The sequence below is a fragment of the Colias philodice genome, chromosome 5 (assembly GCF_061535455.1).
Source record: "Colias philodice isolate Cphi_HAF_F1 chromosome 5, ilColPhil1 Martin Lab GWU primary, whole genome shotgun sequence".
NCBI classification, from domain to species: Eukaryota; Metazoa; Arthropoda; class Insecta; order Lepidoptera; family Pieridae; genus Colias; species Colias philodice.
In genome coordinates, this window is record NC_143090.1 from 9,579,285 (window position 1) to 9,594,276 (window position 14,992).

Sequence of the window (14,992 nt, forward strand, 5' to 3'; positions counted from 1 at the left end):
TACATACGTTCAAGCGTTAAAAACGATAAGTAAATCGGTGTGACGAAGTATAATATTATTTTATACGTTTTATAGGAGCTACACAATCGACAACATTTTGGATTAGAGTCGTTTAATTTATTGCCAATTACGTGAGTCATTGGAAAATGTAACGTGGTTGTTACGGTTTAATAGCAAGATTGAGGATTCGAGTTCAAAGTAGTGGTCAGTTATGGCATTTTAAAATTTTAGAGTGTACTGAAATCGTCAATTTATAATACATTTGTATGGTTTCTTCTTTTTAAAAGCATATGTTGCGTTTCAACTATATAGTTACACTAATAAAGTAAAGCTTAGGCTAAAAAAGCGGCGTTCCCAGGATTAAAGTGAACGGTAGCCAGCAGAGAGTCGGGTGAGGAAATATTGAGAAATGAAGTACGTAGGATACGTGATCCACTCTCGCCGTGACCGGGCGGCGGCCGATCGATGGCTTTCATCGTACAAGATAGCGGCTGTTTTGCTAACACTCCACTTTGATATCTTCAGACTGTTGCGTAAGTGGATAGGTAAAATGGCGGTGATAATGTATTGCGGAGATAAGGGATTAGGCAGTCATCGGTCGGGGAACAATGTGTATACCTGTAATGTTAATGGGCATGGTGCAATTTGGAAACAGTTTACGCTGGTTACCTTTATGTGGCAAGTTTAGCGATTTTATAAAGTTTTAACTTGTTACTTGACTTAAAAATGATACTACCATTTTAAACTATCTCCTTTAACATAATGTCCATACATTTTAAATATGTACCATTCTGTATAATATAATTTTAACTGAATCGAAGCTACATTGATGTATGTATCAATAGCATCAGCATTTAGCAAACGTGAAATCAAATTGATTAACAAACATTACGCATCATATTGGTGTTCGAATGGTTATTTGTTACAATGAGTGGACCATTTCAAATTGTTTAATGTTTTATTCAATGCACTCGCAGTGCGGCGCTCAAATTAAACAGACTTTATTGACCCACTGAATACACCGAACCCGATTTCACTATTTTCGCTAATGCAATAGTAATTCCGATTTCTATTCAGACCAATCACTTCACTTTCTATTCAAGATTGTGTAGTTAATGTGATTACTGGGCTTTATTCAATTCTGACGGAAATCGTTTCAGTAGCTGGCTGCGGACTGCGATAAAGTAAAAGTAAGATTGACATTTTCTCTTGTTATGCCTCGTTTCGTCTATTTATTCAGGTTAAAAGTTATATTGGATTTTAAGAACACAGTTTTATATTCACTACAAATTGCTGTGCTTTAAAATGTGGAGTCAATTTAGACAATTTGTAATCCGTTAGATAGTTCTTATAATCATTTAAGGTATCGCTATAACTAAGACCATCGTCATGAAATATAGACTTTCAATTGTTACTCAATTACTTTCGTTTGCGTGAATCTGGTTTAGTCCAGGAGGAATCGGCGCATGAGTACCGAAAACTATTCCACCTCAATTTTTTTACGTGATCCTCTTCAAATTGCCCTACTGATGATATAAATGCATGTTGCCATGGGGCAACCCGGTGCCATATTGTTTAAACCGAAATTGTTTAAACAATTGCAAGGAATTGTTATTTTTCAACCGGACAAATTTTTTTTATATTTTTTATCGAAATACCAATAAAAAAGGTCCAATTACTTTTCACGATAAAGTTAATATTTTCAAAGATATGAATTTTTTAAGGTTTGAAAAATCTCAAATTTGGGTACTTTCGACCCATGAAAAATATATTTAAAAAAAAAATAATATATAAGTAATATTTTTTTTTCAATTCTCTATACAATAGTTAATAATATTGTTAATAGAGATTTAAGAAAATTTCATTGTTTATATCTGTTTTTTAATTGTTAACTTCGCGCGCTCACAAGTACGCGCCGCTTACCTTTAAGTATCGCCGTCTCTCTCTTACTCATGCGCTGCATCGGCCTCTCTGTGTCTTGAATCATTATTTATCATTTATCTTAAAAACTATCAACTTTATCAAGATTTCTAAAGAGAGCAATCTTATTAATAATTAAATTGTCTACAATTTGTTTCTTATATATTTTTTTCTGAAATCAATTTTTTTAAAGTTATTTAAGCATAAATTGAAACATGTAATTAAAATTACTTTTTTGTCAGTTTATATTACTTTTTTGTTATTGAAACAGCAAGTAAGGTAAAAGACCCAGTTATTGACACTGGCCTAGTTGTTTGACACTCGCAATTTGATTTTAATTAAAAGAATGAAATGTTCTCAAAAAACCAAAGATCTTAAAATTTTTAATTCAAAAATTATATTTATTAATTTATTAGAATTGATTTGTTTTTTTTTTAACTAAAATAAAATTTAAAGTGTCAATAACTAGGTCTTTTACCTTATTAATTACATTGAATAACTTCTTCAAACGAAAGTTATAGATGGAGAAGTATGAAATAATAAAACAAGATTTAAAAATAAGTATTTATTTATTATCAATATTATTTTTATATATTATATTCTTACAGTCTTCTGAATCACAACCACATAGAAGTATGCAACTTATATTATTTGTGAGCGCGCGAAGTTAACAATTAAAAAACAGATATAAACAATGAAATTTTCTTAAATCTCTATTAACAATATTATTAACTATTGTATAGAGAATTGAAAAAAAAATATTACTTATATATTATTTTTTTTTTAAATATATTTTTCATGGGTCGAAAGTACCCAAATTTGAGATTTTTCAAACCTTAAAAAATTCATATCTTTGAAAATATTAACTTTATCGTGAAAAGTAATTGGACCTTTTTTATTGGTATTTCGATAAAAAATATAAAAAAAATTTGTCCGGTTGAAAAATAACAATTCCTTGCAATTGTTTAAACAATTTCGGTTTAAACAATATGGCACCGGGTTGCCCCATGGCAACATGCATTTATATCATCAGTAGGGCAATTTGAAGAGGATCACGTAAAAAAATTGAGGTGGAATAGTTTTCGGTACTCATGCGCCGATTCCTCCTGGACTAGTTTGTCTACAAAAAGTGATTTGAGGTCGAATAAGTGGTGCTCAACAGGAACGTCTGAAGATTGCCCGTCGTGCGGTTTTGGTGTTTAAGCTGGCTTTAGTTGTCGAGTTTGTTTAGGATTTGCGGTCACCCGCGGTACAGTTTCAATCCGACCACCGCTGATATTTATTTATAATCCTTTTGTTTTAATCGATTGATCGGGTTAAAGAGTGCTCGTTCGTTTCTTTGATCTTTCGTCCCGTTGGTCTTCATTTTATGATTTTCGACTCTACGTAACGTACCTGAAAATAAAAGCATAATATATTTTTTAACGTGAAAAAGTTTAAAAGGACCAACACTAGGATTAGGAAAGTAACATTAGAACTGGAGAGCGAAATCCAGTATATTCAGGAGGTGCATTCAATTCGGTCTTCAATTTACCTCTGTTTGTACGGAAATCCTTTTACCACGTAGGTATACTATAAAACAGTAGGTATATACAGTCGTAAAGTTAAAACCCTACGCCTGTGGAAGTGATTCATTTCCACAGTGCGAGATTACTACACGTTGAAACAAACTCAACTACCTACACTATTAAAGTTTGGTCGTAATTCCTTCAAAGTTAGGTGCCATTGAAACTTTACTGCTTTTCATCTCTGTTAACTCGTTTTCCTTCACCTAGATTTAATACGAACTTGTACCATCAGTTATAACGTTTTAATTAAATTATAGCTCTTTAATTTTATTCTTCTCTTGGTCGTCTAATGTAAATCATGGTCACAAAAATCGTAAACTAATGTTCGAACAGTCTTTGTTTAAATTTGCAAGCGGAACCCGTCCGCTATAGTTAAATAAAACAGTTGGAGATATGTGCGTTTCAATAATTCACGTTGTTTATGAAATTGGCCCTTCGAACATGGATGGTTGGAGGCGACCGAGCCGAAGGTACGTAGCCGCTGAGCCTTGCGTGCGTGATAGGAATCTGATAGGAACGGTCGGCGCAATTGCCTTGTTTGTCGTAGATGTACGCGTCAACGTTAGGCAGGACGTTATCTGTACGTTGGACGAGGCAAATTAAGGATAAACGCTTTTGGTGGCCAGTTTATAATGGTTTGCTTTGTTTGATTAAGGGTAGGTGATGTAGCTAAGTTAATGTCAACGATTGTTGTATGTTTGTATGGAAATTATGCTGTGATGAGATTTATTGATATCGATAAAAAATTGTGTTTCAAAATAACGTTGTATCTACACTGTGTCATGCAATGTGGTCATACCCGGTTTAGCAATAAACCCCTTTATTCATACGCCTATAGCTTACGCCTTGTTAGTTTTAAACGATAAGATTAAATATGTTAAGGGACATGTGTAGGTACACGCGTTGAAAAAAAAATGTGAACGTGCGTCAAGTCTCAATATGAATATCGCAGATAATGCTCGGGACATGAAGCCATTTTGGTCGCGACCATGCTCGTTGCCCGCGCACGCCAATCTGACCATTTCTGTCCGCTGATTGTAGATTGTTCTGTTTACATGCCGTTTGTTTGTGAGTTTTATACGAGATATTGTCGCATGCGACTTTTATCATTTTTTAAGACGCTACAAGTGCGTTGTAACTCGGGTACACTTGTTTATGTCATCTTGATACTGACACCAGTGTTTATTGGGTATCTATTGAATCCTTGAACTATGTTGGTATGTTTCTAGCAATTTGTAGTTTGTTTGCAAGAATGTGTATGCCATTGTAAATATTTCGTAGATAACTATCCTATTTGTTCAATTTTCTCCGCACCTAATTAAATGCGCTAGTGTTTGTAATAACATACGTAGGTATACCTAGTATCCATATTAGTAGATATAGAACGGCTTATCGAGACCTGTTCTAACAGTGTTACGTTACTTGACCAACGGAGCGGTCAATCGCTATAGCAACAAACGATTGTTTCCTCACCTCACACGAGCCATTAACCGGCAATCAGTAATCAATCAACAAACACGCGAGTTCGTTCACCTTCGCCAAGGTCGTGATGTCGATATTTCGCGTAAAACGATGCACGCGTATTATATGCGTCGACGCGCTGCACAAGGCAGGAATGAGTGCCCGGTGGGAATAACATAGCGATCCATCAACTTGATATAATCTTAACATAGGTTTGAGCCGCTCCTTTGGAAACACATTGAAATGTTTCAGGGCACGTCGTGTGTCGTAAGGGGAAATGGTCCAATGGGTTTTTTAACCGTAGGTCTTTATGGTTCAATCGAGGATTGAGATCGATAATTGATATTTATAAAAAAGTTAATGGCTGAAATAATGCAAGTTTTGAAGACACTTTTGCTGAAAATTTACATAAAAATTTTATCCGTATAAGATATTGAGCATATTTATATTCAAGACTACAACTTGGTGATTCATAAACAATGGTACAAAGTAGATGCCACATTCAATGCTATACAAATTAATAACAACAGTGACCTGTGCATAAAATTTAAATTGGTAATAACATCGGCGTTTATTGACCATTTAGGGAACCATTTCACATGTGCAAATGGAGTCTATTACTATTTACAAGCGAGATTCCATTAGCGACAAAACGTATCGCTCCGTGATTTACGACGAACATCGTCCGGTTTGATTGTCTCTTGTATCTTTAAATGATACGACTGGATCGATTCTCGTAAACCGTTTAAAACGGACGAGTACGACGAGTGAATATTTCATATATGGAAACGGATATGGATGGTCCGCTTTGTCAATAGGTACCTACATAAAGTTTGTCACGCAACATATATCATCGCTGCGTTTCGCAACGTTGTAATTTTCCGAGCCGTTTAATCAAATCACAGCGGAACCGCCCCACGTGGCTCTAGCTCTGCTCGGTAGCGCATTGTACTAAATTACATGTTTATTATGAGTGGAGTGACCTTGGCCGTGAACGGGCGGTCAAGACTGCGCGTGGGCAAACGATGATCCCATGCTAACCACGCACGCTGCCGTCGCCGCTGGTGATTATTATTTTGGACGCAAAAAATTAATCCAAACACCATGAAGAAACCGCAAAAACTTCTTAATAATATTTTGGCTGCTGATTGAATGAGATAAAGAGTCAGTCTTTTTATCATGGTTCATCAAAAAACTGATTATAATTTTATTTACCGTGTTAAATTCATGTATCTGATATGTATTAAATAATGAGAATATTCAAGTATCTTGATGTATAATGTGGCATGTGAACTGCTTACTAAATTAAATCATTACGAGCGAGAAAATCCACCAGGACGAGACTTTATAGAAAAAGTTCCCTTCGATTCTATTTTGAAACTCCTCCGTTCTAAATTCAAATGCCTGATGTTCCCAAAATCATTGAAATGCCTATTTCCAAAGTCAATTGGGCATCGCCATGGGTAACAATGTAGCAGAGTTGAGACCCGGATCCCCTGCTGCGTTCAGCCAACCGGAGCGACCAATGTTCAATGTTCGCCATCGAAAATAACACGGAGCCAAACTAATGTGCTAACGTCACACCCCCAAAGTAATTATAGTAAAAGTTCGTGACTGCGGCACGCTTCGCCGACTAATGCATATTTGAACGATATTATGGAAGCGGGCGAGCCTACATGCGGCGGAGTTGAGGTTAGGTGAACGTTTATATTCCTTTGATCGAGCTACGAACTTTGGCCGCAGGTATTTCGCGTGATAGACTGCTATAAGAAGGATAAAGGATAAAGAGTAGCGGTGGCCATCAGGAATACGCTTATACGAATTACTTATAAAAATCACTTCAAAAGGGCCCAAAGATTGAGCATATCTTGAACACAATTTAAACACCACCTTTAATAATCATAAAAATCTGAATGAAAGTTATTAAAAATATCATTACCACTGCGTTCGCGGAAAAATCGTCTTCGAAATTCGCAGGACTTTATCGCGCTTTGAAAACTTTTTACAAACTGCATATAACGTATTTCTTCGTACTCGTGTCAGTTGTAAATGCTATAAACTTTAAATTGTCCTGGCAGACTTATAGTGATGAACATCTGCAGTTAATTTTGGTTATCCTTTGGCATCTATTATGATGTAAAAACTCTTCTGTGGTTGAAAAGCTTTAAACACTTTTTTTAATACATAACATCTATTTCAAAGTTTTTTTTTTTCTTTAAGAAGTACGCTGTGTGGACTATGATTAGAAGAAATGCAATAGAGAATTTCTTTGAATAAAAAATAATACCAAATATTTGTAATATCGCCATAAAATGTCTGTTGATCTACAATAGTACCATAGTATAGAAATTTAAAGAGCACAATATTTTACTACAAACAGACATTTCAATTTTCTCATCCGTCTCTATTTCACATTGCACATAAAACACATTCATTCCAATGAATACCAGGTGAAATAAGGATAAAATAAGATACAGAAGAGTTTGAGAATATTGTTCGCTCACCGAGAATACACATTGAGATTTCACCAAACCGTTTTTGTATGGCCGCCGGAATAATTTCCAATTCCCTTGTATACCTCGGCGCATTCAGCTGTCCTTTATAAAAGTTGTTATTGTGTCATGTGTTACGTAAAATGATTACAGGCTTACATCATGCTTGTTTCTTTGGCGAAAATAACTTCTTTACGATGTCGACGGCTCCGAGATAAAATCCGAGACCGGCGAGGTCTTTGCACGGTACCTACGTACGATATATATTTAAAAAATATGGCTAATATATTATTATTTTCGAGCGCCAAATGAAAAGAAGCATTGTATTTAAATAGATTCATTAATCTGACCGTCGAGCACAATGGTGGTTAACATAATCGCATAATGCTCTTTTAAAGATCGGCTCAGTTAGTTTATAAGTTGGCACTTAATGGTCGTTGAACCTGTTGTACGCGGGTACTTCCTTGTATCGCCCGTGTGTGAAATATTTGGCTCGAGGCGATGAATACTGGGATGTGAAATTATGAATATTGATCACAAACAGGTGTTTGTTGCCCAGGTGGGCATAGCGTGTAATTGTGTGCTGTTCCCCAAAGAATGAAATTGTCTCTTATGGTACGTTTACACGCTTGCCAAGCCTTGGCAAGCATCGACAATCGCAAGCATGTAAAAAGGGCGTTTGGCTTGGCTTGCGTGGGCTTGTGCCTGCTTGCTTCCGATCCAGTCGAGTGTCGGTTTTTTTACGCAGATCAAAGGGCGTTTGCGGTAAGCGCTTGCGATGCATTTACATGTTGGTCCGCGTTTAGTAGCCATCGTGATCTCGCGGCGAGTACACGCTTGCTTAATTTTACAAAAAATAAATAAAAAATGAGTTGCTGGTCGAATGAGGAGAGTCTTTCGTTTCTGGAACATTACCAAGTGGAACCATGCATCTGGAATCCGAAAGATGCAAATCATAAAGATAAGAAGAAACAAGCAGATGCATGGATTCGTCTTTCTGAACTTACTGGAAGGCCAGTAAAGGTAATAAAAAATAAAAAAGAGATATTGATGACTACTTTTCGCAAACACTTGAAAAAAAAACGTGAACGTGCGTTCTGGCGCAGGCATGTTCCTACGATACATTTATAATTATTATTTTGATAGTCTGCTTAGCAAGGTGTAACTTATGTTTAAAAGCGTTGGTTTGGTTTCAAATAAAAGTACGTTAAACCAAATGCAATAGCCGTCACAAATTCGGTGTCCGCCATGCTTGGATGTATATTGCAGACTGACGCATACACAAGCGTATAAACGCCTTTCAAACGCCAAACGAGATTTGTGGAGGCTTGGGACTGTTTGTAGTTTGCCAAGGCTTGGCAAGCGTGTAAACGTACCTTAATGCTTTCACCTTTTATGTATTTGATGAATTATTAATTATTTCAAATAACTCTTCTATTGCATTCGGTTGTTTTAAATTCACCTTTAAGTATTCAGTGTACACAAGCTTCCTGCAAATCTTCTATCTCTAGCTCCTCGAACAATCTGTAATCTAAATAGTATAGATATATCAACGCTAAAAATATATTCCAATAGAATAGGGTCACACGTGATCTAAGCATAGATCACATAAATTTCAGATGCAAAAATATGTCAACCAAAGCAGTGAAGCGAGAATTTTAATCGTGTTTAGTAGATATGCATAAAAATTCATGCCCTTCACACTATAAGCGGTTTTACAATATAAAAAATGCATTGACATTCCTCATTGTGTTCAATACATGATACTTGTTTTATTTCAAAAGGTATAGCCGATTTTCGTTCAGACTTGATAATATAATGAGTCGGTTTAATATTCCAAATGGGTGTAGAATATATGTCTCGTCATGAACATAATTTTGATCTGAAACTCGAGTTCCGCTTGAATAAGTTTATATGTATTTTGTATTTTAATACGCAATACGTCCCTCGAATCCGTATTTGAAACCGATAAGACACGCTTATTGATATTCACGCATGTTTCGAAAGCTTTATTTAAAAACGTTTGAAAGTAATAAATGTCATATAATCTGTGGATACTGCTTTTTAAATCTTTATATGGCATTATTATTCTGGACATTTTCTTATTGCATAAAGCTAAATTGCACTTACTTACAAAGTAAATAAACCTGATACTTTTATTTTCTTGATCCCCGAAATGGGAAATTTAGATTAATTAAACCTGCAGTATTTATTTTTCTTTGGACTTATTGGTAAGAAAAGAAACTGATAATTATAATGAACTAAATTAGATCTGAGATATCACGTCTAATTACATTATAATTATGATTCCTTGGTATTTATGACGTTATAGCCTCCATAATATGCAGGATATCATGACTAGATTATATTTTAATCAATTTATTACTGAACTTGGTAAATCGCCATAAATACTCAGACATGTCCATATATGGAGTACCTGCGCTGTTATATCTCAGAAACTACTTACACGTAATACGGATAAAAAATGTAGCCGTGATTTCCTAAACGATCGTATCGATCATAGCCACCTTTAATTATGATGTCTTAGTATACCGTTATATTAAATTAGTCTGTGGAATTATGTCGGGTTACTTTGTCAGGAATAAAAAAGTTTTTTCTTATTGGCCTTGGTTGTTCAGCTTGGCTTGTACCTACGTAATATACTTCTTAATGCTTCGGGTTAATTTTATTTAGTTAATAAATTACTGTTCTCTAGTGTGAAAAGTGAAATAAGTTAATCTCTTTAACTACTCTTTATTTAGCTAAAACAAGTTCAATACAAATACACAATATAGGTTCAGTGACTCTATATTTTTTGACAAAAAATGTGCACTGATTTTTTTTTACACTTATCTCGACGCGGACGTGAGATAAATCGATAGGTTATTTATCTGATCTTGATCTGATCAAACATACACGATCATAATCATTTCGTTTCAATGGTTTTTTTTTGGGCTACTAAAAACGAGATACTTCTTTATGTATTCAATTAACCTCTACTAACCCTATACATCACTACATAGTATAAAACAAAGTCGCTCTCGGTCCGTACCTAAAACTATTCAACTAAGAGGGTTTGATGTGGTTTTTTAATAGATAGATTGGTTTATAAATTAAAGACGTAAACGGATTTTAAACGCGATTTATTAATATTATTATGCCGACGTTTCGCACACTTTGATGCGATAAAATTTCGATTCATATACTCGCGTAAAATCAAACACAAGAAAGTAGTAGATACTACTAGATAGAGTGGTTCTTGAGGAAGGTACCTATATTATTTGTTAAGTTTTCCACAAAGCAGGCGAACCCGCGCGCGACTCTAGTATGTATAATATTCATTAATACCTATATATTGAGTGATGTTTTTGCACTAAGATGCGGTACCGGTTTCCGATCGGCCGCGGCTCCCCGACGTCTGGTCCACTCAATGGATAGCGAATAGCGTGGAATTGATTAGCTATGAGTTATAGGCTATAGCATGGGTTTCGTTATCAATAGCAATGCTTAATTGCGTGTGTATGTTAAGTTGTTTGATTAGGTTCGAATGGAGCGTGTGTGATGATGTATGCGTAAAATGTTGGTGTAGGTACCTATTGAGGGTTTAAAAAATGCATTGGACAATATTTTTAATGAGAACACAAGGAAAAACTTGTCTATAGTTTATCACTGGATGAAAATGTATAGGTGATCTATCTACTTATACCTATACCATCGTATACACCGTATATACCATTGTCCATAACCTTTATAACATAATCCAAATATGTATATTATAGTGCAATACATTTTTTGTTCATTGATGTCTTCTGAAACTTGATTTACTTAATTTCATGTGTCTCACTAATAGTTGTATTTAGGGATGTAACGATACCGATACCGATACCGATACCGATATATCGGCCGATATAATCGGCAAGCCGATATATCGGTATCGCCGATAATAAAACAACCGATACCGATATCAAACAATTCAAAAAACCGCGCCTAATGAACGATGTGGGAGGCCGCCCGCGCGTGCGCACTTTGTTTTCTGAAAAAACTCTACCAATAGTAAACTTTTATTAGGTACTGATTGTATGTGTATTACTTAAAGTTTAACTGACTTTGTAAAATAATAATACTAAAATATGGTTTTGTTGTTTTTTGATTTGGCATTTTTATTTAAAAGAATACGATTAACAGTTGAGTCTCTGTTAAATGTTGGTAACTTTTTATGCATAATTCACTATTTATTTTTCTACCAAGCTATCAATATCGGTATCGGTATCGGTATCGCCGATACATTACTTCAAATATCGGTATCGGTATCGTATCGGCAAAATCATGTATCGTTACATCCCTAGTTGTATTAATACTCATAGCATAAATATTTCTAACATTACAAGGTAATCAATTTTCATGAAGGCGATACTAATGTATAGGTAAGATAACGCACCTGTATCGAGCAGTAGGTCGAATTGATTGGATCGCTCTGTTAATGTTGTGTCAGGGCTGAATTAGTGGAACCCGTGGTTTGCTGGTTTTCTGCATTCGTACTTCGTAGACAATATTAAATCAAGAGCACTAGAAGATATTATCTACCTTATTATAATCTGCTAAGGTAAAAAAAAGGAAGTTTATGGTGATTTAAACGATAACGATTATGTTATGTATATGATAAATGCTATATAAGATTTATTATTTTTAATACATGAAGAATTTAGAAGCCATGTGGCATCATGTGCTTAAAAGATAAGTATTTTATTTTTGTTTCTAAATTAACAACAGTCTTGTGAAAATTGCGCAAAACCAATAAACAGATCGTTTTTGTAGTGTCGCGTGTGAAGAAAAGTGTCACTTTGTTTCCCGATCTAATAAGTAATTGTATTGTTACAAAAGCTAACGCTTTTTACATTGTAGATGGGATGAATCGTTTTATATTTTCGTAAACCCTACATTTTAGCACAAAGCCACTGTTAATATAACATGTAATCTAAGCATTCAAATGCGGGCGTGTTTATTTGACTCCGTGGCCCGTATAGTACAATATGATTCTAAAATGAAACATCTTTACTGTGCCCAAACAAAGCCCACCGGTTTCACCTTAATGAAGAGCTTAGTCGCGAGTGAAAATCTGGTTTGCGCAAACCTTGGCGCAAGAGAAACTGCTAAAACAAATGTTGACTGAGTGTTGACATCGCAGCATTCTCACGGTAGCTCGCAGCAGCTGGTGAAAGCATTATCTTGTATCGTAGGAACAATGTGAAGAGCGTGCCGATGCTTATCACCACGGCCTGCTCACCCGGCTTTCACCCGTGTGACATCTTGTTTGGCTGTTTGGCAAATTCGCAAAACTATGATAGTGATGGAAACGTGTTAGTGATGGGCTATTCATAGATGTGGTTTTTTTATGCTTTCGCTAGTTGTGGGCTTGTGAGGTTTCTTGTTTATGTTTTGTTGTTTTTACTTTTCTCATAAATTATGGTGTCTAGTTTTGCTTAAATCTAGAGTACCGTGTATGAAACAATTTACTTTAAAGATTCGCGCAGTTTGTGAAGAACAATCAACGCACGCGTGCATTTATTCTAAGTTATCGTCAAATTAAACTTGGCATGTTTACAACCCACTATCTAACGAAGTCACGATCACTTTGACCGCAATTTATCACGAAAAATGCCTCAAAGCGACATCCTCTATCATGTCACATGGGTATCGAATAAAGATGTTATTGAACTTCGCTATTTATCCGTGTTTAGACGCTCGGCACGCGGCCCGTACACATTTTGTATGCCGAACATAACAGCCAAAGGACGCTCATCAGACGCAGCGCTTATGCACTTAATATTCAATAACACACCCATAGTATTGTGTGTATCTCGTGATTTAGTGCTCGCGACCCGCGGCTCTAATTACAAAGTGTAATGTCGATGCATCTGCGTTTAGAGTGCGTTGTTCTTGTATGTGGAAATTTATTGGAGAAATTTCGTGGAACATGTTGTAGACAGTGGGTACAGAAATAATGGTCTTCGTTTAATTGTTTGTTTGATAATTAATTGTGCGTTGGGTATTGTTTCGTATGTATTATGCCAAATATCTAAAATAATTTAAAGAGTTATCAAATGTAACTGGCCATGCAGAGAATGCAAGAGCGTCTTTGTTGATATAAATAAACAGAGAACTAAAAGCCAGATATTTTCGATTAAAGCCATCATTGTTATAACAATACATAGGTACTTAATTTATTATGACTGGTATCATTTAATTTTCATGGAAAATTTTGCGGAACGAAATGTATAAGCCAAATAACCAATTGACAGTTCTGAGCGATATTAAAGAGAGTTTCCCACAGTATTTTCAAATATTTCCCCTTTCCAACTTAAAGGCACTTTACTTGTGGGAAACGGCACAGCTGCACCAAATGGATTGCCGCTATCTCGTCCTTGCAATGACATCTTAACGTCTGCCATAACGAAAATATAACCTCTACTGGTTTTTGTGTTCCTAATCTACTAAATCATCGCTGCAATTGCTTCTTTTTTATTGTGTGTTTTGGTTATCGCAGGTCGTATTCAAATTTGGAAACGATTCATTTTATTGTAACAGTTTTTTTAAACGATTCGATTTTATATTCAATCCCCAAAATTTGCGTCACGAAGTCACGAAGAATACTTTTTACCTACCTCCGCTGTAGTAATATTGTTTTTTACACAATCTGTTGGTTGCCTGGAAGAGATTACTTGTTAGTAATAAGGCCGCCCTCTGTGTTGTTTGTACTAGTTTAAGTCCTATTGTACCCACTTTTGTTATGTTGGCAGCACAATAAAGTGTTTAAAATAAAATAAATGATACAATAAGAAAATAATTAACCTGAATTCAATCAAAGCCATCCATGATTAGAGATGCTTATCAGGTTTCGTTGGAGCGATTCCGATAAATTAGGCGGTCGTTGGAAGCCAGTGAACGTCTATGACCGAAATATTATACTCATATTATTATTATTATTGGTTACGTTTCATCAAGCGCAGAATATCGTAATTGCAAGTGACCGCCGACGGGGCCTGTCACTCCGACTGTACCGGAGTATTTGAAGTGATCTGTTTGTTTTTTTCTACCACTTGTCTCGATTTCACGGTCACATTGACAGTTTCGATGTTATTAAGGGTGCACTCACACACATCAGTCACCGTCACGGCACGTCACCGGACAGGATTAAAAAAAAATATGTATCAATAGTTCTAGTATGACTCTGTTCCCACACGACAGTCGCCGGCACGAAATCTATCAGTGACGTCACCGGTCAGGCACGTCAAATAATCTTTCCATACATGTATCATACTTTTATCCCCACTCATCCGGTGCCGTCACGTCTCAGTTCAGTCAGCGTCGTGCTACCGTCAATTGCTACATGTTCTCTAGGGTCAAACCGGCGACGTGACTGACGGACAACATGACGGTGACTGGTGTTTGTGGATACGTACACAAACCGTCACCGATCAGTCATCGGTGACTTGACGGTGACTGATGTGTGTGAGTGCACCCTAATGACTTCATTTTGGGAGCTTTGTTTTT

The 14,992-nt window shown here is 35.8% G+C and overlaps 1 protein-coding gene across 7 annotated transcripts in view; it reads left to right on the forward strand.

The window, feature by feature from the left end:
• Positions 1–14,992, forward strand: part of twin (CCR4-NOT transcription complex subunit 6-like twin) — a 204,630-nt gene that overhangs the window by 170,621 nt on the left and 19,017 nt on the right. The gene's annotated exons all lie outside the window — the stretch shown is intronic.